Source organism: Myotis nattereri (assembly GCF_964212035.1).
Source record: "Myotis nattereri genome assembly, chromosome: 3".
In the NCBI taxonomy this organism is placed as follows: domain Eukaryota; kingdom Metazoa; phylum Chordata; class Mammalia; order Chiroptera; family Vespertilionidae; genus Myotis; species Myotis nattereri.
Genome location: NC_138077.1, coordinates 36,840,439 through 36,866,840, shown reverse-complemented (window position 1 = coordinate 36,866,840; position 26,402 = coordinate 36,840,439). Strand labels below are relative to the sequence as shown.

Sequence of the window (26,402 nt, the reverse complement as noted above, 5' to 3'; positions counted from 1 at the left end):
CACCCTATATTTATAATTAAATGGCTGAAATTCTACCTGTTAGCTAGTGGATAATCTTCAGGAGAACCATTATTATCTATTTAAAAATTTCACTCAGAAGCCTTGTGGAATAAAAGTCTGTCAGCTGTGTTATACAGCAGAAAGACCACTGGGCTCTGTAGGAGTTGGGATTTGCTTGCTTTCTTGCATGTGTCTTGGATGACTTTTGTCAAGTACTCATAAAATATGATGATAGAATTGGACAAAATTTCTAGCTGTAGGCAGAATGATCTCATCACTGTTGATTAGAATTCAGAATGATTCTCCCTTACAAAAAGTAATTCCTTATCTAAATGGTATTGCTGTGTATTTGGGGGATCAATAAATAGGATAATTTTTACCTTTTGTTTTTAAAGAATTAATTACTTAAACAGTATCTTCCATTTCATAATAGCACATCATCAAAATTTTTAACAACTTTTACTTAAATGTTTACATTAAACATTAAATCAGGGAGCTATGGAAACTGATAAAGGTTTATAGGATTTTGTGGGAAATGGTAGATGCATCAGTATGAAATTGAAAATTAACTGAAACCCGGATAATAGGGTGAGATAAGTTATCTGTGAAAATATTCCTAGGAGATGATTCATTTTAAAGATGGATTTGTCAGTTTGTTGATAAGAGGAGGATTTCCTTTGTCTAACTTATCTTTTGAATTCTAAATTAACACCTCTCTCAGATGTCCCAGCTTTCCTCTCTCTCTCTCTCTCTCTCTCTCTCTTTCGTAGCAGATAATGGAGAATGTTGGGGGAAACATAATTATTTTTTTTCTGTCTTTACCTAACTTGAAGGAATACATGGTTCATCATTAATTTATGAAACACTGGGTTCTTACGGGTGGTTGGGTGACTCATTAACCATCATTAAATCTGCTATTTCCTCTGGAGCACTATAGAGTTTCTATTGTAAGAAGCAGCTCCATGGTAAATCATCTTTGGCATTTTGGACTATCTGCCCTTGGCGTTTTGTTTGAAGTTCACATTTGAAACCTGTTAGTTTACTAGGTAGGTTGTTGGAGTCTTAACTGTTTGTGACATGTCTCCCTTGAGAATCAGTTGTGCAGGCTTTTGGACTCTGAGATGTAGGTGCCTATGCAACTGGCTGTCTCTTCTAAGTGCCTGTTCTTAAGTGAAGTTTTAAATGTGCTGCTCACACAGGATGTGTATTGTGTTTTTTTGTTTTGTTTTTTTCTTTTTGGAACAACTCTTAGACTGTATCTTAAATTAGATCATCTCACCTTTGCCAGTTTTGTTGAAAATCATTTTTAAGTCACGACCACAGAAATTTACGTTTATGTAGTTAATGTATATTAGAAATGAAGGGCAAAATTACAACAAATTTGCTTATAATCTAGCTGAGGACACAAAAGCCATTCCTACACATTTGCATATGATGCTTGTAAATGTATAGATATTGGCCCTAATGATGGTTTTCCTCTGGACCTGAAAAATGCCATAGTGTTCAGGGTTATGCCTGCGTTGTGTAGTATCTTATCTTTTTTTTTTCTTCTCTCAACGTGCCCATAAAGGAATGCTTTGTGGGAACAGTTAACTCTACCACACCCACACCCTCCCTCAACTTTGTTCTTGATATAATAACCATGAGGGATTCATAATTCATTTTTGTCTCTTTCTTTACTTGCCTAGGTACAAGTTATTTTAACTCTAATTGTAACAAGTCATGATGATTTATAGCTACCTTCCTGTATTAATGATTTATACTACTTTCTATAATTATTTTATTACATTAATAGAACCTATTGGCCAACAGATGTGTATTATTACTGTAACTTTTTATTGTGAAAAATTTCAAATATACACTAGAGAGAATAGCACAATAAACTCTCAGCTGCAATACTCATCAGTTTTGTTTCATTTAATCATTTTGTTACCATTAACACCCCCCCTGCACACACACACCTGATTATTTTGAAGCCAACACTTACATCACATGATTTCATTCATGAATATTTTATTATGTATCTATGGAAGATATGGATTATTTAAAAATATATACCAAGATGCCATTATCATACTTTAAAAATCGAGAGTTTTTTCTTTTTTGAAAAGGAATTTAAATATGCTTTTTAAAAATTGTGGTAGAAACATAAAATTTATGTTTTAAGTGTGCAGTAAATGCAGTGTTAACTGTATTCACATTATTATACAACAGATTTTTCAAACTTTTTCATTTTGCAAAATTGAAACTCTGTACCCAATTCTTTCTCTTCTCCAGCCATTAGCAACAAGTTTACTTTTTGTTTACACTAGTTTGACTACTTTAGCTACTTTTTGTAAGTACGTATGTTTCTTTAGTGACTGGCTTATTTAAAGCATATTGTGCTCTAGGTTTATGCATGCTATAGCACGTGACCGGATTCTCTTCTTTTTAAAGGCTGAATAATATTCCATTGTGTGTGTGTATCATATTTTCTTTATTCATCATCAGTGGACATTATGTTGCTTGTACCTTTGACTATGGTGAATAATGCTGTGATGGACATGGGTATGCAATATCTGGGTGTGCAGATATTGCTTTCAGATCTTTTTGGCTATATAACCGAAGTAAGATTGCTGTATTATGTGGTAGTTCTAGTTTTAATTTTTTGAGGCACCTTTATATTGTTTTCCAAAGTGGCTGCGTCATTTTATATTCTTAACAATACTACACAAGGGTTCTGATTTCTCTGCATTCTTCCAATACTTGGGATTTTCTGTGGGTTGTTTTATTTTTTGGATAGTGGTCCTCCTAATGGGTATGAGATGATGACAGTAATTTCTTTTTTCTTTTTTTTTTGACAGTAATTTCTTAGTATCATTATTTAACCATTTGTTTGTTTCCTCACCTACTCATAAGTAGTGTTTCTACAGAATCACAACAAAATCCATGTATTTGGTTGGAATATACAGCTTATGCTTTTAACTATTTATTAATTTTTCCCTTTTAGGGGAAAAACCTGTAAGGTTTTCTCATTTTGTGTTTCATTAATTGCATTCCTGTAGTAAAATATCTCTTTCCCTTGTATATTTTGGTAAATTGGTAGTTAGATGTAAAAGCTTAATCTGATTCAGGGTTTTTTGCTTTATTTGGAGGGCATCATATTTCATGGGTGGTGTTATGTAATTCCTTGAAGAATCACCTAGTATTTGATTGTCTCTAATTGTTAGATTAGGTGGCCACTGCTGATCATTGCCTTGATCCATTATTTCCATGAGTGTAAAGAATGTTGACATCCTAATTGAATCAAGTCTTTAGTATCTGTAATATTTCTACAAAGAGAAACTTCCCTCATTGGATATTTGATTCCCTGGTGGCACAGTAAAGGCATACTAAATACTTGATTCTTTCCTTTAATTATGAATTTAAAATACTGGGTTGTTTCCTAGAATCCTGGAAAAGTAGACCAATGAGGATTTTAAGATGTCATTGTGAGCTTATGGATTTAAATACTAGATGTTTATTGCATGTAGTTTTTATTCTTATTCCTATGGATGCTTCATTGTCTTGGCTGAAGGAGCCTTTTTGATAGTGGCTTTCCGAAAAAATAAATACTTGTTAATACATCAATTTTAAATGATGCATAACATCTACCATTTTTTAGGTGCTACCCAAAGTAGAGATGGATATTTATTTCAAAACCAGACTTTCTGCGCTCTTAGCTCCCTGCCATGTAACAAGGCAGACTTCATTACCACCACCAATATGGGGTGTGTGTGTGTGTGTGTATGGCAGATTACTCATTGAGACACTGTGGCCCTTGTTTGTTGTTGCCTCCCCTCCCCTGGCCCTTCACCTCTACATGCAGACCTGTGATCTATAGTGTGGTAGCCACTAGTCATATGTAGTTGTTGAGCACTGGAAATATGACTAGTCATAATTGAGATGTGCTGCAAATATAACATGCATGCTGGAATCTGAAGATAATTTTTAAAAAGTAAAATCTTGATTATAAGAAATATTTTGATATATTGGGTTAAATAAAATTTGTTATTAAATTCAATCGCCATCTTTTCTTTTTAAATTTTCTTATCTGTAGAAAATTTAACATTTAGATGGTCTGCATTGTGGCTTGCATTGTGACATTATTGTTCTAAACTTTGCTAGTCTCAGCTACCTGACCTATATATTATGCTTATTTGCCAGAAACAAGTAATTAGTACAATGAAAACCTGGCTAATGCTAAGATCTGGGGAAACTAGAATGACCCTCAGAGAGTTCCTAAAATTAGATCATGGGACTACATTTCACAGCTAAATCGACATTACTCATTGAATGGGCCCTCATTTTGCAAAGGAGATACTAAGGCTTAGAGAAATGATGCCATATCACATACTTTGTCAGAGTTACAGACCAAGACTTGAACCAGATCTCCTCATTTGCAGTCCAGCACTTAAAAAGAATTCTGTCAAACAAATTATACAGAATCTGGATATTCTTTAAAGGTTAATCATGACCTTCCACAGGACCTGTGGAGGAGATAGAATAGGATTAAAGCCTCTTGGTTAGAGATCGCTAGACCAGCGGTGGCCGAGTGGTCCGCGAGGTCCGAAAGGTTGACGACTGCTGGTTTAAGGAAACCTTTTGGAGCAGTGGTCGTCAACCACTGGTCCGTGGTCCACTAGTGGTCCCTGAGATCTGAAAGGTTGGCGAACACTGCTCTGGACGTTTTCGTTACGGTTAAGAACTAAAGATGCAAACTGTCAGGAAAAAATTTTTAAATTAAAACTAGACTTCCCCCATATATTTGAATTCCCTTATTCAGAAAGATGAATTATTCAGTGTTGGCTCTCCTCTGTCTACATTTATTATCTTATAAAATCATTCTCCCTCTCCCCTCAATTTTTCACTTATAAAGTTTTCATTTATTTCTTTTTATACTTTCCATTGTGTACTTTATCTTGTGGAGAGTGGATGAAGTAGCTTCCGTAATGTCTTTGATCATTCTCATCTCTGGATCATATCAAAATTGGTATCTGTTAATTGCCTTTTTCTTTCAGAATTGTTCAGAATTTCCTGATTCTTTGTATGTTGTGATTTTTTTATTGTATCCTCTTGGGAGCATGATTATTATTTTTCTCTTTGATTAAAGCAGGTGATCAGTATGGTTAGGTTTAAACTACAAGTTCTGTTACTCTAGTGGTTCCAAAGTTTGTTGGTTCATTTTTAAGGCCTTTGCTGAGCTGCTTTGGGTCTGTTCCTCATATATATCACTCAGGATTAGTGTGGGACACAAACAGTGGCTGATATCTTTAGTTCTCCAAATCTTTGCTTCTTAGGGTATGTTCTACATCAGTGGTTCTCAACCTTGGCTGCACATTAGAGTCACCTGGGAATCTTTTTAAAATCCTGATTTCTGGGCCTCATCATCCGGAAATTCTGTTTCTTTGTTACTAATGTTGTGGCCCCACCCCATAACAAAGAAACAGAATCTCTGGAGGACGAGGCCCAGAAATCAGGATTTTAAAAAGATTCCCACGTGATTCTAATGTGTAGCCAAGGTTGAGAACCACTGTTCTACATAGACACCCCAAAGTGTCTTGGGACGTTGTTGGTTCATACACAGGAGTACAGGATCCTCTCCTTCAGCTTTCATACTCTGCACCTGACAAAGGCCTGTTTTCCTGGTTTAGTTTGTTTTTTTGTTGAAGCGGCTGGCTTAATCAAGTCTTTGAGAGGGAAAAAAGCCAACAACCCCAAAATAGGAATATCAATTAGTCTTGAGCAAGTGAGTTCAAGAGAATAGTAGGGAGGTGTAGTTCGAAAAATGAAGAATTGGCTTTCATCAGACAAATCCTTCCACACACCCTGACCACGGTCTCTGGATAATGATGGAAATAAACATTACGAGGGCACTGTCAAACAAACAAAACAAGTAGCCGCTGGACTAGCCTTGGGTGCATTTCCTGTCTAATGGTTTTGCCTGAGGGAAGGTTCCTGTTGGCTTACTGGCAGTCAATGGCTTGAGGAATCCAAGACAGAGTTCGTAACTACACAGCAGCTGCAGAGTAATGGAGACAGCAGGAGGAAGAGGGAGGAAGTCCCAGAACCACAGAGTCAGGGCACCAAATACCCTATATAACCTCTGCCAAAATGGGGCCGCCCTCTCACCTCAGAACAGTTCAGGTGTCTGTCAACATGAGAATACATAAACAAGCTGTGCCGCCTTTGTACAACAGAATATGATTGAGCAATGGAAAGGAACAAACTATTTATTGATGCCTATAGCAACCTTGAAACATGCTTAGTGAACGTAGCCATACATAAAACAAGACATTCATGTATGATTTCCATTTATATGATGTTCGAAAAACAAAAACATGCAAATTTCATCTGTTTAAAAGATGGGGTGGAGGAAGCAGAACTAAATTATGTTGGAAAGAAGTAGTTGTCATGGCTTAGAACTGGATGCCTGGGCATTGGGGACAGGGACTAATTGCGAAAGGGCGTGTGGCAACTTTCTAGGGCACTGGTAATGTCCTGTGTTCTCTTAGGAAGAGCACATGCGAGTCAAAACTGATTGAATGGTACAGCTACCTTGTATTCATTGTTTGTTTGTGTAAATTTTTCTTTAAAAGAAAAACCATTTTACTTTGCTATAGTTAATGATAGGCAAGCTGAAGAATAATATATGGGGAATTATACTGAGGCCTGCAACTTCTTTTAAAATGCTTCAAAAATTAAGACCAGTTAATAGATGTGGGAAAACAGATACAAGGTAATATTAATTTTAAAGTCTTGGTGGTGGCTCTGCAGTTTTTCATTTTTTTCTGTATGTCTGTACATTTTTATAATAAAATGTTATAAATATACTAGTAGTTAGTATTTCTCTAAAGCATATTCCTCTTAATATGTTTTTAATGGTTTCATCAAAATTGATATTATTTCTTTAAATTTGAAAATAGTTTGAATTGATCAGTGATATTTTTCTGCCTGTGCACTGAGCTCTGAACTGTTTAGATGCAGAAAGATATAGGAATATAAACAATAAAAGTGAAAAGACAAAATATATCCACATAATAATTTGATTACCTCAAAGTGACACAGCAAAGACTCATTAAGATAATTTATAATACATAAATTCTGAGGGAATGGATACATAATTAGAGTATGCTCAGAATCAAGTATGATTAATGGGAGATGGACTCCCTGGGGTTGCTTATTTTGAACAAGTTTTGAAAATGCTATTAGAGAAAATTACTAGATTCTCTTTCCATTCTTTTAATTGACCAATTGTCAGTTATGAATAATGGCTTAGAACACATTTTTTTAGTGTGATGTATTCATTTTTCAAAGAAGGAAGTCTGCTTAATTTTTATGCTAGAATTGTTAGCCAAATTGGGTGATTAGAATTTGTTTTTAAAGATATTCTATTTTAGGAATATGGTTAACAGTATATTAATGAGTTTTAGAGTTGAAAAGCAAACAATCATTGTTCCAGCATTTTGTGGTTCTTTATAAACTTTTAAGAGACAAATATAGTGCTATTATAAGGTATTGACGTAATATTCGACATTAAGTATCCTATATAATAATAGAGGAATATGCAAATTGTCTTTACACTGCAACATCACGACTGGATCAGAAGGCTGCGTCCCCACTCTCTTCTCAGGCAGCTGCAAGGCCCAGGGTAGGAGAGGATATGATAGGAGAGGATAAGAAACGAGAGAGAGAGGAAGGCAGGCCTGCATGCAGACAGGCCGAGAGGAGAAACAGAAATACAGAAAGGAAACAAAAAAAGACACAGGAATGGAAAAGGGAAGGAAACGCGGGGCTGCACATGCCGGGGGGGGGGGGGGGCGGTTAGGGGAGGGGGCGGCAGAGCAGGTGCACCTGGCGAGGGGTGGGACACAGGTGGCGTGGAGTGGGGGGCCCCACCCAGACATGAGAGGAGGGCAGTGGTCCCAAGCATGCGGGCCATTGGCGGGTCCCGGATGAAGGCTGGACGGTCCTAGGCCTTCTGGGCTGAGGCGCTCCTGCTTCGCAGCAGCAGAGCCCGGGCCATGCGGGCCTTGGCTACCCTCGCTGGGCCAGGCGTCCCGGGCAGGGAATGGGAGCAGGACGGCGGTAGGGAGGCTGGGGAAGGGGGAGCAGCGAACACCTGGCCAGGGCTGAGCCCTGGGCTGGGGGTTAACTCCCCCTCCCTCCCCCCACCCCCACTTCCCGAATGGAAGCTTTAAGAAGGGAAGGAGGGAAGAACTTTATAAAGGAGTCACTAGAGAGCGGAGTTAAAGAAGGAAAGAGGATGTATGAGTGAGTTGTAGGAGCTATAATGAAAATCAAGTATAGTTGTGTACTGGGGACAGATTTTAAAAGTAGGAGTCAGAAAAGAAAAAAGATAAATGATAGTGAATAATTAGGCAGGTAGATAGATAGATATTAAAACAGCGGAAGTAAGTAAAGAAGAATGTATGGGAAAGGTAGGATGAGAGAGAAAGAGGGAGGGAAGAAAAGTTTTAAAGGGGAGCCAGTAGAGCTTTAAGGAGAACAGGAAGAAGGAAGAAATGGGGGAGGGAGCAAAGCATGTCTGAGGGAGGAAGTGAAGACAAAAATTAAGGTGGGAAGGAAGGAAAAGGAGGGCAGGGGTAAAGATGAAACAAGGAATGTGGGGAGGGGGGAGGATAGGAGAAAGATGGGAAGAAGGATGACGGAACAAGTAGGAAATAAGGATGATGATGGAAGAAGTAAGAAATAAGGAGGAAAGAAAAGTTTATAAATAATGAGTCAGTAGGAAAAAGTGTTACATAAAGGAGAAAAATTGTGTGAGAGGGAGAAGCCAAAAAGGAAGTCAAATACAATTGTGTGTAAAGATGGTAAAATGTTTTTAGAAAGGTAATAGGGGTGACCAGGCTGGCAGGGGAGGGCAGTTAGGGGGATCAGGCAGGCTGGCAGAGTGGTTAGGGCAGGCAGGCAGGTGAGCAGTTAGGAGCTAGAGGTCTTGGATTGTGAGAGGGATGTCCAACGGGATTGGGCCTAAACTGGCAGTTGGACATCCCCCAAGAGCTCCCGGATTGGAGTGGGTTCAGGTTGGGCTGCGGGACCCCACCCCCCCATGCACGAATTCCTCCCTCTAGTAATATTTATAAAATAATAATTCATTTTTTCTCATTTAATTTACTTTTAGGAAATCTATTCTGATAGGTTGAATGTACATATCAGAATAAGTTGAAAGTCGGTGAGAATGAGAGAAAAATAAAATTAAAACGTGAATCGTAATTATTAGGGATGATATTTTAACCATTAATCTGATCATTTTATTTTTTCTTCTCTAATCCTGAAATGAGAACTTCTAAAAAAATTAAGCAGTTGATATATTTTAGAAAATGAAAAGTTACATATAATTACTTAACAGTATATTGACTTCATATTTTTCTAGTAACCTAAAATAGTCAGACTTGAACTTGTTTTTGGTCTTTTATCTTTTTTTAAATTTAAATGTATTTTTATTGACTTCAGAGAGAAAAGGAGAGGGAGAAAGAGGTAGAAAACATCAATGATGAGAGAGAATAATTGATCAGCTGCCTCCTGCATGCCCCACACTGGGCATTGAGCCTGCAACCTAGGCATGTGTCCTAACCAGGAATCCTGGTTCCTCAGTCGACGTTCAATGACTGAGCCACTGTCTTTTGGCTTTTTATCTTTCCAACTAGAGCAGCCGTGGGCAAACTACAGCCCACGGGCTGGATCCGGCCCGTTTGAAATGAATAAAACTAAAAAAAAAAAAAAAAAAAAAGACCGTACCCTTTTATGTAATGATGTTTACTTTGAATTTATATTAGTTCACACAAACACTCCATCCATGCTTTTGTTCCAGCCCTCCAGTCCAGTTTAAGAACCCATTGTGGCCCTCGAGTCAAAAAGTTTACCCACCCCTGAACTAGAGGCTCGGTGCACGAAATTCATGCACTGAGGGGGTTGTCCCTCAGCCCAGCCTGCACCCTCTCCAATCTGGGACCCCTCGGGGAACATCCCTCTCACAATCTGGGACTGCTGGCTCCTAACCACTCGCCTGTCTGATTGCCCCTAACCGCTTCTGCCTGCCAGCCTGATCACGCCCTAACTGCTCGCCTGCCAGCCTGATTAACACCTAACTGCTCCCCTGCTGGCCCTATTGCCCCCAACTACCCACCCCTGCCAGCCCGGTTGCCTCCACTGCCCTCCCCTGCCGGCCTGATCACCCACAACTGCCCTCCCCTGCCGGCCATCTTGTGACTGTGGGTGCCGCCATCTTTGAGGGCAGGACAGTCAATTAGCATATTCCCTCCTTATTAGCCGTGTATGCTGCCATCTTTGCGACGGCATGAGAGTCAATTAGCATATTCCCTCTTTATTAGATAGGATAGTATTGCAATAATATAAAGCATTACCATTTTTCCTAGGTATTATAACTACCTCAAAGCAAATGGGCTGGTATGTTGTGCCCAGCTCTAGTCATTTTTATTGTTCTAGGAATTCTGTATTATTGATATCTGAGATATTTTGGTCTTAGAGAAGATTGTATGCTGACTTATATAAAGTGGTGGAAAGAATTACAGCTGTACATATTTTCTAGAGATAGAAATTTAGTGAGGGACAATCTATTGGGCTTCACATGACATACCAGCTAGTTATTTTAAAGATCACATTTTTCTTTAACTGTTTATCTTGGTACCAGCACCATCCTAGAGGAGAATATTTTACCCACGACAATAATCCTAAATTTTTGCAGGAGTTTTTTTACACTGTAAAAATTGGCTAAAACTGCTGCTTATAGTATCTTCTCATTAGTAATAGTATTTTATTAGTAATAAGCTAATGTTAAACTAACATTTTAATGTAAATAAGCTACTGTTTAAGTCTCTGAAAAAGTCATGGGGGAGGTAAGGGAGATGGAGAAAATGGCTGGGTACAGCTGATACTCAGAATAGAGCCCTGCAGTACGCTCTGCATGTCCATCCTGATTTCTGTTGTTTGCCATTCAGTTTAAGGTTATTTTAATAACAAACTCGTTAGGGTTATAAATCCAAATACCCAAATTAAAATGGAAAATATATTCAATATAAAGGAAAATCTTGTTTCACAGATTTTCTCTCTGAGACACACACATATGTCACAACCATGAAGACTTTTATTTTTGCCTCTGTTTTTACCAACCAGAGAGAAATTTTATTAGTGATTCTGAAAAACATATTAGGTACCATATTGCCAAGGTAAAATGTTGAAATTAATAATTAATGGAATTGTGTGGATGTCAAGTTATTTTATAATCCCTTAGGTAATTTGTATAAAATAAGCATTGAAAAACAAGTTTTTTTTTCTCATTGAATGTTTCATTATATCTTTATTAGAGGCTCGGTTCACGAGTTTGTGCATGTGTGTGGTCCCACAGCCTGGCCAGCCATCAGGGCTGATCTGGGCTCCGGGAGGCTGGCCAGCAGGGGGAGGGGCCATAGGAAGTTGGGCTGCTGCCCTTATCAGGGCAATGGGGCTGGCCGGCCAGGGGGAGGGACCGCGGGAGGTTCGGCCTGCTGGGGTGGGGGGAGGGACCGAGGAAGGTTGGCTGTGGGAGCGCACTGATCACCTGGGGGCAGCTCCTGCATTGAGCCTCTGCCCGCTGATGGTGAGGGCGCATCATAGCGATCAGTTGTTCAGTCGTTTGGTTGCTTAGACTTTTATATATAAAGGTATCTTTTTAAGATAGACATTGCATCCTTTAATAGAGTAGATTTCTGAAAGAGTTTGGATTATTGGTTCTCATGTCTCTAGAGTTTTAAGTCTGCCAGGTCAGAAGCATAGCATCAACATAAGCAAAAAATAAATAAACATAGAGTATCAGCTGACCCATGAACTTAAAACTTACAATTCAACTTATTAGACCTTGGAGGATTAGCTGGGACCCAGGCAGTTAATTGTAGTTAGGAAAGTACAGTTGTAAAACCACTGGTTTTGGAGGCACCAGAGCCTTTCTATCATTTGTTACTGATAGAAGCTTGATTTCTTTCAGTATAGAAACTTTAAACACGAAGACACCCTTTTTTATGTTTCTGTGTCACCCAGTGGGGAAAAAAAAAGTCATTTTAATTAGCCTTGTTGTTGGAACGGAAAAGCCAGTTTCTATTTTGAGACCTAACCAGAAAAAAATGATTGCATAGGGAACATACACTCATTAACAAAGAAGGATATCACAAGCATAATAGTTATTTTATTGCATATTGAAGTTAAATAATTGTTTAATTATTTTTCTTGTCATTTTACTCTTTGTTCAGTTACTTAACTGAGGATAGTTATGAGACACTTTGTAACTTGATGTCATTACTATGCCAAAGGTGTTCCTGTACTATTTTCTAGATTTACTTGGGTGGTCTGGCTAACCAAAGGTGAATAGATTTTTTCAGGACATAATTTGGTCAATCATTACTAAAGCTAGTTTATATAGTAATACTATTAAGGTTGGTTTATCATAAAAACCTTTACAGCAGTTATAAGTTCAAAGGTAATTGCCTTTTGCAGTTCAAAATTTTATGAAAATTCTTTTCATCTGTTTCCACCTGCTATTTCCAATATAAACTTCACTGTTAAGAAGTCTACATTTTATTGCTTCTTTCTAAATTTGTCCATAGAATCCCTCAACATTACAACTAGAGGAGCCCTTCCAGATTATCTAATTCAGCACCCTCATTTTACAGATCAGGAAACTGAGGCCTTGGGCTAGAATGAGGTCTCCTCACTCAGTCTAGGACTCTTTTCTGTTCCATCATGCTGCCTGAGGTTTATTATGCAACTCAGCAACATCATACACAGGGTGAGCTTCGTTGTTGTTTTTAAATGAACACACAAAGTGTTTGCTCCTCTCATCAACTGCTGTTCATTATTCCTGTCAAACATTCCATTTTCATTTTTTGCCCATACCTGTTTTAATCCATAACATAGTCTACTTGTGACTTTTTATTTTGCTGCTACTTCTTGGCATTTGATCATTATTTTTGAAGTTAAAGTCTTAGTAAGAAGGTTTCTTATCAGTAACTACTGAAGCCTTACCAGGCATTATTAGCAATAGTAGATTAAAATTTAAAACAGGAATGATTTGTAGAGTCACAAATTTAGATTTAAAAAATGAATTACATGTAAGTTTAAGAGTGTGGCTGTCAGATCTAAGATCAGACAGGATACTAAATACGATTGCATTTTTTGTGTGAAATGCCAAGTCAACAGTGTGACATGTAATTGCAGTAAAATTGGTTTATCTTATGACCTCATGGATTTAAACACATTTGTGTTTTAGGTTATTGAATTATTTTCTCTATTGATGCTCAGACTGTCTCATTTTTGGCTAGTGATCCCCTCTTTAAGTTTGTTCCTATGTCCTTTAGACAAGGTCCTGGTAGGTTTAGGTAGTTTTCTTGCTTCCTGACTTAACAAAATAGTATAGACTTACGTGGTTTTCAAGAGTAACTCAAGGACTTTCAAGTTCTCTTGGCTTATGATTTCTGTATGACCAAAAGAATCATTTCCACTCTCCTTCCCCTTTTTGTTTTTGAATTTTTGTGAACATTGCCCATAACTAATTTTGCTTTTGTAAAAGAGTAAGAAAAAAATCTTTCAGTTTAATGAAAATTAATATGCTTCTCTTGAATGTTTACTTTTTAAAAATCTGTTGTTTTATGTCACTGAAATAACCATGATATCAACCTTTAGACTTTTTGAATTTTAGGGTGCATGATTGCTTCATTATGAATTCTGATAAATTTGTTCGATTGGATAGCATACCACCATCACAGTCACACAAACAGACACTTTTGACTAGTTATTTATCAGCCATTTAAAGGGTTCCTATCTTCCAGTTAACTAATCGTATTTCAGGTGAACTAAATAAGAGGTGTAGATGTATTACATGGCAATAACCTTTGAGGAGAAGGGTTGTAGATGTTTTAATTTGATTGAGGCATAATGGTATATAAATTGTGCTTAGATTATATTTCTTTTTTTTTTTAAATATATTTTATTGATTTTTTACAGAGAGGAAGGGAGAGAGATAGAGGGTTAGAAACATCGATGAGAGAGAAACATCGATCAGCTGCCTCCTGCACATCTCCCACTGGGGATATGGCCGCAACCCAGGTACATGCCCTTGACCGGAATTGAACCCGGGACCCCTCAGTCCGCAGGCCGACGCTCCATCCACTGAGCCAAACTGGTTTCGGCTATATTTCTTATGCTGGAGCATGAGAGCTATTTTATGATTTATGAAGGTTTTAAAAAATATTTGAATAGCTGCTATGTGTTGAGTATTAAATTATAAAGAACAGACTGCCTTTTAAATGCTTATAATTGGGTAGTGGCTGAAAAAGCAAATATGCATAATAAAAGGTAATGTAGTAACAATGTTAACACAGATTATAAAATGGTTTTTCATGCATTTCTATCTACCCATGAGGTTTATAGATTAGATTTTATTGTACAGAACAAGAAACTGACTTAGGGAATTTAAAATGACTTTGATTTATGCATAAGCACTAACATTTGAAAGAAAACATCAACATTCTGTTTGGGAGTCTAATCTTTTCTCTATTGCCCAGTTTTGAAAAGAATTAAAAAAAACTCCACAAAACTATGCTTTGGGATCCAGGAGGGAAGTTCCAGCCATCTTTAATGTTGGTATTGGAATAGGCTTCATAAGGAGATGGCATTTAAAGAAGAACAGAAGAATTTCAACACTTGTAGTTGGAACAAAGAGCTAAAAAAGCAGGAATGAGAAAATTTGTGGGATGTTAGAATGACATATATATACAGATGGTCCCAATTTATGATTATTCAACTTAAAATTTTTTGACTGCACAATGGTGTGAAAACAAAAGCATTCAGTAGAACCTGCACTTTGAATTTGATCTTTTCTCAGTCGTTGTGGCATGATACTCTCGTGATGCTGGACAGAGGCAGAGGGGTGATTATGCCCACTTGCAGGCAGGCACCTACATATAAGTGTTCTGAGCACATTTAAGGTAGGCTAGGCTAAGATAATGATGTTTGGCAGTTCAGGTGTATTGAAATGCGTTTTCTACTTACTGTATTTTCAACTTATTGGGACATAGCACCATCGTAAGTCGAGAAACATCTGTGCTCATCAAAGGGTAGGTTTAAGGAAGTGCTCTGTGGCTACATAGATACTTTGAAACTATAGCCTGGAGAACTTAGATGCCTGGCTGAATAGTTATAGTAGTGGTTCCCAACCTTTTTTTGGCCATGCCCCACCTAAGCATCTCTAAAATCCTGATGCACTCTCCCCCCCGCTCCCACCACCAACATGGCATATAATTCTTATTATTCAAAAAGTGAATTCCTATCCATGTGGAGGAATCCTAAAAGGCCATTAATTTGGTCTAAATAAGCTTCCAAAGAACATGGCATCCATGAAAGAGAAAAATAAAAGGACAGTTGAAGTACCAAGGAAGGAATCACTAAGAAATTGTTAAAAAAAACTAATAATAATAATAATATGAAGTGATATGAAAAAATAGCAAATAAAGTTTCAAAATATAATAGAGAACTGAAATGCATTAATACGTCACAATACATATTTATATATGGTATGTGAGGCCCCTAGAACCATAAGAAATGCAAAAAATTCACTGTTAATAACTCATTCTTGAATTTCCCCCTTAAACATCAAATTGTTGTCCCGTCCCGTCCCCCCCCTCCCCCGGGGCATGTGCCCCACGTTGGGGACCACTGGTTTAGAGTGAATGTGGAAGGTGATAGGTAGCAATAAATATCTACACTAATTAAAGGAAAACATGCAAATTGATCCTACCTTTGTTACACCTTAAGCCACACCCACCAGCCAATCAAAGTGACTATATGCAAATTAACTAAACAAAGATGGTGGCCGGCAGTCACGGAGCTGGAGCAAGCAGGAAGCTTGGTTGCCTCAGTGATGGAGGAAGCCAAGCTTCCTGCCTGCTGCGGCAGGCTCTGAGCTCCACTCAAGGCAACAAAGTTTCAATTATAGAAGATAAATAAACCCCAGATACCTGCTTTCAGCTGGCTGTGGCCACGGAGCTGGAGCGAGCAGGAGGCTTGGGTTGCCCCTGGCGATGGAGGAAGCCAACCTTCCTGCCCGCTGGCCTTAGCTGGCTCTGAGCTCCACTGAAGGCAACAAAGTTTCAATTATAGAAGGTAAATAAATCCCAGAATAAAAAAGAAAAAAAAAAAAGGAGAGGCTGAGAGCTTCTGTCACCCGGGTAATTGGCCAGCCTGAAAATAGCCCTCAGCCCCTCACCCAGACTGGCCAGGCACCCCAGTGGGGACCCCTCCCCGCCCCCACCCTAAAGGGGATGTGGCCAGCCTGAAAACAGCCATCAGCCCCTCACCCAGGCTGGCCAAACCTCCATGGGGTGAGGATTCCCACTGGGGGGGGGGGGTTTGACCAGCCTGCAAACAGCCATCAGCCCCTCACCCAGGCTGGCCAGGCACCCCAGTAGGGACCCCCATCCTGAAGGGGGTGTGACCAGCTGCAAACACCCATCAGCCCTTCACCCAGGCTGGCCAGGCACCCAAGTGGGACCCCCCACCCTGATCCGGGACACCTTTCAGGGCAAACCAGCTGGCCCCCACCTGTGCATGAGGCCTCTATCCTATATAATAAAAGGGTAATATGCAAATTGACCCTAACAGCAGAACGACTGGGAAGACTGGTCACTATGACACACACTGACCACCAGGGGGCAGATGCTCAGTGCAGGAGCTGTCCCCTGGTGGTCAGTGCGCTACCACAGGGGGAGCTCTGCTTAGCCACAAACCAGCCTGATGGCTGCCAGCACAGCGGTGGTGGCGGGAGCCTCTCCCACCTCCTCAGCAGCACTAAGGATGTCTGACTGCAGCTTAGGTCTGCTCCCTGATGGTAAGTGGACATCCCCCGAGGGCTGCCGAGCTGCCAGAGGGATGTCTGACTGCCAGCTTGAGCCCAATCCCCCAGGGAGCAGGCCTAAGCCAGCAGGTGGTCATCCCCCAAGGGGTCCCAGACTGCCAGAGGGCACAGGCTGGGCTGAGAGACCCCCCCGAGTGCACAGATTTTTGTGCACCAGGCCTCTGGTATGACATAATTAGTTATGTTTTATGTCTGGATCTCAAGATAACAGGAGGAGACTAGGAGACTTTGAGGCTATTGTAGTATGGGGTGATAGGAACTGTAGAAAGGGAAGCATGGCTGAAAATGGTGCTGCATAGGTAATAGAAGGTAGAATTAAGATTGCAGTTAAGAGCTGAGATAGGAAGTTAAATCCAACATGAAACTAACGTTTAAAGTGTGAGTGGTAGAATTAGTGATAGTTATGGGGAAGAGGAGAAACAAATTTGGGGGCTTAGGACATAAATTGCCCCTGAATATGCTTAAATTATAAGATTCTGAAAGGAGAATTTGTGTCTCAGCTGGAATACTTGGAGTGGGAAATGTCGGGATGTGTTAGATGGGGCCATTTTCTAATTCTTCAGAGAGGCTGAGATCATCAGTGGGAGAGAAGAGTGAAGATCACAATGCTAAAAAGAAGTCAGCTCTACACATATTAGGGCAGGAAGAAAAGTCAGAGATCTATAGGTGAGAGGAGAATCAAGAAGTCAAATGGAGGTTTAATGACTGTTCTTTTCAGCCTTTTCAAATGCTGAAAATGGCAAGGGGTGGGAGTCAAGGAGTGTGAAAACCCTTTGAATTTTTAGTTAATTAATAAAAATATTTAGAGTCCATAGGTCAAAAGCCAGATTCACAATAACAAAAATATTTTTCTTCTTTACACACATACATATTATTTTACTTAAATGCATGAATGTGATTATACTTTTCAAAAACATTTTTATTGATTTCAGAGAGGGAGGAAAGGGGAGATAGAAACGTCAATGATGAGAATCATTGATCTGCTGCCTTCTGCACGCCCCCTACTGGGAATCGAGCCCGCAACCTGGGCATGTGCCCTTGACCAGAATCGAACCCAGGACCCTTCAATCCACAGGCTGATTTTCTATCCACTGAGCCAAACCAGCTAGGGCTATGCTTTTTTTAGTGTACTCTTTTTCTTCCCTTCCCCCATCAAAATTAATGAATATTATTAATGTATGACAACCTTATTTGGTACTCCCTTTTTAATGAACTTATTTTATTCCTCTTCTCTCTCTCTTTCTGGGAGGGAGGGAGGACACTAAAAAACAGTGTTCCTAAAGTAAACATCCTTAGGAACTTTGTTTTTTGTTCTCTCCCCCTCTCCCCCTCTCCCCCTCTCCCTCTCCCTCTCCCCCTCTCCCTGCCCCCTCTCCCCCTCTCCCTCTCTCCCCCTCTCCCCCTCTCCCTCTCTCCCCCTCTCCCTCTCTCCCCCTCTCCCCCTCCCCCTCTCCCTTTCTGAAGAATGTTGCCATTGCTTGTAGTCCTGAGTGCATTCTCTTTGGAAAATTAAGGCTGTTAGAGACCAGCTTCATGGTTCAGTTGGTGGGAAAGGGATCACAGCCCTTTGGAACCTTACCACTTAACACAAGTGATGAGGCTGGACAAATCTGCAGGACAGTGTGGATCTGCACTGTTAAGAGAAGGACATGTGCTATGACAGTAGTGCTTCTGTACCACAGCCTCCACACCTTTCTACAGCTTTGCATAGTGGAATTTGGTAAGAAATGGAATGCAATCTGTAATTTGCCTGCGAAGCCTATTCTTCTCAGTATCATTCTTTGTACTAATGGAGTTCTATATTATTACAGTGTTCAGGGCCTAGACCAGTGTCGGGCAGGGGTTAGCACTCGGTAAATGTTTGTGGAATGAATGATAAATTAAATTACAGTAAAGTTATTGAATCAAGTGGGTGTATCTAGAAAGAATCCATTTATAGAGGTGGTCTCAAGAACAATTACAATTTTCACTCTTTGTTCTAGTAGATTCCATATGTTTTATCAAAACTAGAACTTCTGCATGAGGATGTTTGTCTTCTAAGTACCATTTTTGTTTATTAGGCATAAATTTACTGAATACCTAATATGTATTCCAACATGAACGTAATAAAAGCCATGTTACTATCTGAACAGTAACAGGTTCAGATAGTAACATGTGGTTTAAGAAGTCTGTTCCCTCAGGGGGAGATTGCAAAAGAGATTAACATTATTATTGCCAAGAGGAAATACATTTTTAGACTATCAGGTCTCAAACATTTTGGTCTTAGTACCACGTTATGTTCTTAATTTATTAATGACTCTGAAGAACTTTTGTTTATGTAAGTGATAACTATTGATATTTGCTGCATCAGAAAATAAAATGAAATTTTGTATTATTAACACATTTTAACATAACAGTAAACCTATCCATATTATATTTTATGAAAAGCAGGTATTTTTCAAAACGAAAATTTTTATGAAAAGAGTGGCATTGTTTTACATTTTTTAAATCTCTATTAATCGCTGGCTTAATCGAAGACAGCTGGGTTCTCACATCTGCTTTTGCTGCCACATATTGAAATATGTTATTGTAGTTGAAATATATGAAAGCTGGCCTTACAAAGATAAACAGTTGAAGTATTTCAAATCAAAATAAAATTTTATTTTAACACATTCTTTGCGGGTAGTTTTTATCGCGTGCTAACAGGTGGCGTGGGCCATTTTTGTTTATTTTTTGTGCAAATGGCAACGTTCAGTAAAATTACGATAGCTTTAGTTTACGTATTTATACGTTACCCGCATTCTACCGCTAGTCTATAAAAAAAGTATTAATACGTGTCCCGCGCCGCTCTACTACCAGTCAACGTACAATGTATAAATATGTTTCCTGCATACAATGTGTTAAAAATAAATTTGGATGTTCTTCTTTGATACTATACCAAATACTATACAGGCAGATAGTTTCCTAAGGGATAGTTTTTTGTTTGTTTGTTTAATCCTCACCCGAGGATTTTTCATTGGTTTTTAGAGAGAGTGTAAGAGAGAGGGAAAGATAGAGAGAAATACTGGTGTGAGAGAAACGACATCAATTAGTTGCCTCCTGCATGCGACTTGACCAGGGCCCAGGCTGGGAAGGAGCCTGCAACTGAGGTACATGTCCTTGACCGGAATCAAACCTGGGACCCTCTGGTCAGCAGTCCAGCTCTCTATCCACTGAGCCAAACCGACTAGGGCAGGGGTGGGCAAACTTTTTGACTTGAGGGCCACAGTGGGTTCTTAAACTGGACTGGAGGGCCGGAACAAAAGCATGATGGAGTGTTTGTGTGAACTAATATAAATTCAAAGTAAACATCATTACATAAAAGGGTACGGTCTTTTTTTTTTAAGTTTTATTCATTTGAAAAGGGCCGGATTTGGCCCGCGGGCCGTAGTTTGCCCACGGCTGGGCTAGGGCAAGGGTTAGTTTTAATGCAAGATTTGAAATTGTATCTGAACTCTTTGTATTCCATTCATTAAAAGCCATAGGTCTCTCTTGAAATTTCATAATTTTGTACTGGTCATTGGGAAAATATTTGTTCACTGAGTTCTGCAGGTCTTCCATATGTTCATTATGCAATAAAAAAATCAGACTAATATCACCATTAATCTCATAGAGTATTGGGAAGCTCTCAAATTCATGGTGGCTGATAAAATTTCCCAATTCTAATGTTCCCTTAAAAGCTTAAGTTTTACCCTTGCCAACATTTACCATTAGTTGTTTTATTTAAAATGACAATTTCACTTTATTTGCAAGAAAATGTCTGTCAGATTCTAATCTGAAAAGCCATACTTTGTAAGTTGTTCTTTAAAGTAAAAGTGGCATAAGGTGATTGCGGGGAGGGCGAAGGGGGAGGTGGGAGGTGGAGGGTATGGAGGGGATAAATGGTGATGGACAGTGAACAATTGACTTGGGGTGGTGAACACACAATACAGCTGCAGAAATGTGCACCTGAAACCTGTATAGTTTTGTTAACTACTGTCACCCTAGTAAATTCAATGAAAAGGAACAATATGATAATAAAAGTAAGCATTTTGGTTTTGGCTGCTTCATCAAGGAAATTCTTCAGTGAAGAATTTTTGTGGATCATGGTAATGAAGACTATGACTGCTAATAAAATAAGGTGTTCCTGCCTTGATTTACCACTATTATCTTATAACATCAGTGCAAATGTCAATTCAGTGAAAAAGGCAAGTAATAATGTCTTAATATAAAAATAATTTTCACCCTGAGGACCCCTTAATAAAACTCTTGGGAACCCCAGGGGTCTACATGCCTCACTTTGAGACCTAATTTCTATCCTATCTAATAATAGACAAACATGGTAATTGACCATACCTCCGCTACGCTTCCCATCGGCTAATCAGCAGGATATGCAAATTAACTGCCAACAAAGATGGCAGCCGGTAGCCACACAGCTGAAGCGAGCAGGAGGCTTGCTTGCTCCAGTAATGGAGGACGCCAAGGTTCCCCACCTGCCGCAACCCAGCTTTGAGCTCCGGAAGTAACAATATTTCAATTATAGAAGCTAAACAAACCCCAGATACTGGCTTTCAGCTGGCCATGGCCTCAGAGCTTAGAGCGCCAGTGATGGCAACAGGGTTTCGATTATAGAAGCTAAGCAAACCCAGATACCTGCTTTCAGCCAGCCAAGGCCTCAGAACTGGAGCGAGCAGGACAGCAACAATGTTTCAATTATAGATGCCAAACAAATCCCAGATATCTGCTTTCAGCCAGCCAAGGCCTCAGAGCTGGAGTTTGGCCTCAGAGCTGGAGCTGGCTCTCAGCTCCAGTGACAGCTATAGAAGGTAAATAAATCCCAGAATTAAAAAAAAAAAAAGAGGCTGGGAGCTTCAGTCGCCCACCAGCCTGAAAACGGCCCTCAGCCCCTCACCCAGACTGGTTAGGCACCCCAGTGGGGACCCCCACCCTGAAGGGGGTGTGACCAGCTACAAACAGCCATCTGCCCGTCATCCAGGCTGGCCAGGCAGCAAGCGGGACCCCTACCCTGATCCGGATCACCCTTCAGGGCAAACCAGCCGGCCCCCACCCATGCACCAGGCCTCTATCTTATATAGTAACAGGTTAATATGCAAACTGACCCTAACAGCAGAAAGACTGGGAATGACTGGTCACTATGACACACACTGACCACTAGAGGGCAGACGCTCAATGCATGAGCTGCTCTCTGGTGGTCAATGCGCTCTCACAGGGGGGAGCTCTGCTCAGCCACAAGTCAGGCTGACGGCTGCCAGTACAGCAATGGTGGTGGGAGCCTCTCCTGCCTCCTCAGCAGCACTAAGGATGTCTGACTGCAGCTTAGGTCTGCTTCCCACTGGCAAATGGACATCCCCCGAGGGCTCCAGGGCTGCCAGAGGGATATCTGATTGCCATCTTAGGCCCAATCCCCCCGGGGAGCAGGCCTAAGCCAGCAAGTGGTCACCCCTGAGGGGTCCCAGACTGCGAGAGGGCACAGGCCGGGCTGAGGGACCGCCTACCCACAAGTGCACAAATTTTTGTGCACCAGGCCTCTAGTCTATAATAATCCTATCTAATAAAAGAGAAACATGGTAATTAGCGTACGTCCGCTACCCTCCCCATTGGCTAATCAGGGCGATATGCAAAATTAACTGCCAGCCAAGATGGACGGCAGCTGGGGGAAGGAAGGCCTACTCTTGCATGAATTTCGAGCATAGCGCCTCTAGTACTAAATAAAAAGCAAATCAACTGTGACTCAGGCTTGACAAAAATAATAACTCTGGTTTTAGTTTTGAGCACCTTAAATAGTGTTAGCAGTGAAGTACATTTACTATGAAATGGAAAGTATCTTTTAAAAAGATACTGCTAAAAATAGGTGTTTGTAGTTGGCGAGTCTATAACTTGACTGGATTGATTATTTACAAAGGAGGACATCGCAGGACCTCCTTTGATTAAGGAGTGTTGCGCTTGATTTGTTCCTACCTGCTTTTTTTTTTTTTTTTTTTTTTTTTTAAAGAAAATCTAATAGGATAGTACTGCTGTTTTTTCTTACACTGTGAAACTGAGCTAGGAGACATTCATGGTTGATTTCCCTCATTTTTTCCCCAATAAAACTTGAAAGCCTACTTCACTTCATGCCTGTCATCAGTTTCTACTCCATTTGCTTTTGCCTTTGCCTTTGCCTTCCACATTTACTAATAGCTGGCGTGTCTGTGTGTGCATGTGCGCTCATGCATGCTTGTGTGCCCGCGCGTGCGTGTTTACATACTCATGTCTGTATCAGTCTGTTATCTGAGGATTAAACTTGCTTTAAATTGTCTTCACTTGATTTGAGCAGCTTTGATTGCCATTGGAATGAATGATGATCTCTTCTTTACGTTTTTTCCTCATACTTGGGACACTTGATCTATATTAATCAAACCTTTCTGCTATCAGAACAATCTTCTGCATATTTTTACTTCTGCCCCAGAGTTTGCCCAGTATAACCCATTTATGAACACTTGTTTTGATTCACTAGGGTCCACTAGTCTTCATTTTGTCCACTTAGTTTTTTCTCTTGAATCAAGTAATACCTATTTCTTACCTAATAAACTTTTATAAAGGTAGTTCTAGGTAGTTACATCTGGTACCCTATTCTCTTTATTTTGCATATATAATTTCTCACTTTTAAGGAGAGTTTCCATCCATTCATGTGATTGTCCTTTTAAAGTTCTAGCTGTTTCTTTTCATATTCTCATAGCATATCTGTTCCAAAGCTAGAATAAGTTTATTTTAATCGAGAAAATTTAGTTATTTTTCTTGTTTCTTCCCAAACTCAGAACTTTTCCTTCTAGTGGTAGGGGACCACCTTCTTACTTTATTTTCATACCTGACTTGAGTTTCTAGACTTTTCCGTCAGACACTGACAATGGTTTACCTTAAGTCCTATGACTCATTGCTGCTCAATAATTAAAAAATATGTGCCAGAAATATGATCTACCTCTGTTCCTTTAGTGTTTTGATATCTTGTCCGTTTTCATTCCTCTGTCAGTGTATCTTGACTATAATTTTATTTAATCATTCAACATATATTTATTGCGTCATGTAGTTTTATATTTTAAAGGGATCTTAGAAGACATCTGAGTAAACAACCACTCCTTTATATGTTTGGGAAGTTAAGTCCACATCTATGGGCAGTGAGGCAGCTCATCAGAGGCCTCTGGGTATAAAAGGAAATAGGGCAGTAGTTAATGTCAGTTGAATTTAAATCAAGGGTGATTTGGATTGGTTGCTAGTTTACTGTTCTCAGTATAGTTTTGCTGAGACTTAAATTGCCTAATTGAGATTCAGAATTAGTATTCCCTTTCATCAAATCAATGGCAAGTGTTAATGTTCTGTAAACACCATTTTTGTTTTGTGAAAACTACAAGGTATTGTGGGCTGTACTAAAGTAGGCGATAGGTTGGATTTGACACATGGCCATAGTTTGCAGAACCTGGTCACAGGTGAAACAAATGATTGTCATTAGGAGTCTATTGCTAATGAATAATGATTTGATATACACCTTGCCTGTGATACACCTTGCAAATGATATACATTTGCCTATGTCTTTATGTAAGTCACTGTTTATAAATGATAGTTGGTCCTAATAAGCATCATACTTAATAAGTACTTAAATGTTTCTTAATGAAGTGGGCTCATTTGTTTTCCTTTTCCCTAATTCTGAGCTCTGACAGTTTTAAAAATTTTGTAATGTACTTCTGTAGGTAAAGCCTATTAAAATCGCTATGTGACCTGGTACTCTGTATTGGCCTGCAAGGTTCATGTCTAATACCCTATATACTTGTACTGACTAGAATCATTGAAGTTTAGAAGTGAACTCTACTTCGATTTTTTTCATTTCATAGATGAGGAACAGGCCTAGAAAATTTATGATTTGTCTGAAATCACATAGGCTACCTGAGATCGTGTTTCTCTATTATCTTTAATTTATATCTGCAAGCTCTGGATTAGAATGAAAAAGTGAAGGAAAAGTAATTTAGAAGTTAATCCCTTGCAAGTTGTAATCATACTTGAAATTCTTAACATTTACCAACTTTGGACTTTTGATGATCATTAATCTGATAACAAAGCATAATAATCAAAAGGAGAAATTTTCACAGCACAAAAATTACTATAACTATTTTTAAAAAAGAAAAATGTTGTTATCCTTTACATAAAATGTCCACATTGCTAGGCACACTCTTAAGAAAATTATTGAGCCCTAGCCAGTTTTGCTCAGTGGATAGATCCTCTGCCAGTGGACTGAAGGGTCCCAGGTTCAATTCCTGCCAAGGGCACATGCCCCGGTTGCAGGCTCGATCCCCAGTAGGGAGTGTGCAGGAGGCAGCCAATAAGTGATTCTCTCTCATCACTGATGTTTCTCTCTCTCTCTCTCCCTCTCCCTTCCTCTCTGAAATCAATAAAAATATATTTTTAAAAATTATCAAAAAGATGATCATGTGTCAAAATTGGAACATTAAAACCTATGCCAGAGTCTGACCATTTTCCTTCACAAGCTATTTTGTCTGCTTTTTTATTTAAAGGTGCATATTTCTCTTAGGGCAGGGTTGTACTATAGATTTTTTATTGGGACATAATATTCAAATTATTAAAGATACCACCTTAAAAAACCTACTGATTTACTATAAAAGGATATATTCTCCTATATAATAGTGTAAGAGTTATGAGATTGGGTCTTTAAAAATATAGCTTAAACTCAGCATTTATCCTAATGTTAAGAATGGTAGAATTTTGTTGTTGTTAAGAAGAAATACACTACCTTGCTTCTCTTTGGACTTAATGTTACAGGCAGCCATGAAAAGATATTCTTAAAATGCTTGACAGATAAACCATAGTTGTAGTTTAGGGCTAATACATAAGAAAAGTAAATAAGCTTTTGTTATTAATGTTTTAAGATATCAGCCAAATAATTTGATTTTGTACTGTTTTTGTTTTAGTTTAATTAGTATTATATTAAAAATAAGCTGAAATATGTATTTCATTTAGAGTTTAGTGTTTTCTTCTCGAGATTATCCGATTGTTTCTGAATCCTAATGTTGTAACTTTATAGTTTACAAAAGTAATTTGGTAAACATGATTTCATTTAGTCTAGTAAAATTTTGTACAACCTTATAGGATTTAGCATTGCAAAAATTGAAAATGTATTTTATGCACATTTTAAGGTATATTGCCAAAGACTTCAAAGCTGAGTCTTAAAATATACCTTTCTTCATTGTGCCATATTTTATACAAACAAAGCATTATTACCTAACAGTGGTAGAATTTTAATTACTGTTTTTGATGAGGTGGTGAATTAAGGGTAATGCATTTTTGGTACTGCTCCTGAGAATGTTTTGTGGCGGTGGGGAGCATAGGAGAATGGGGCAGTGGGGATGGGGGCAGAAGATTATAAAATAACATATTCTGTTAATCTCATCATCCTTGA

General features: G+C 39.1%; 1 protein-coding gene across 3 annotated transcripts in view; it reads left to right on the top strand.

Moving 5' to 3' along the window:
• Window positions 1–26,402, top strand: part of TBL1XR1 (TBL1X/Y related 1) — a 169,508-nt gene that overhangs the window by 96,133 nt on the left and 46,973 nt on the right. The gene's annotated exons all lie outside the window — the stretch shown is intronic.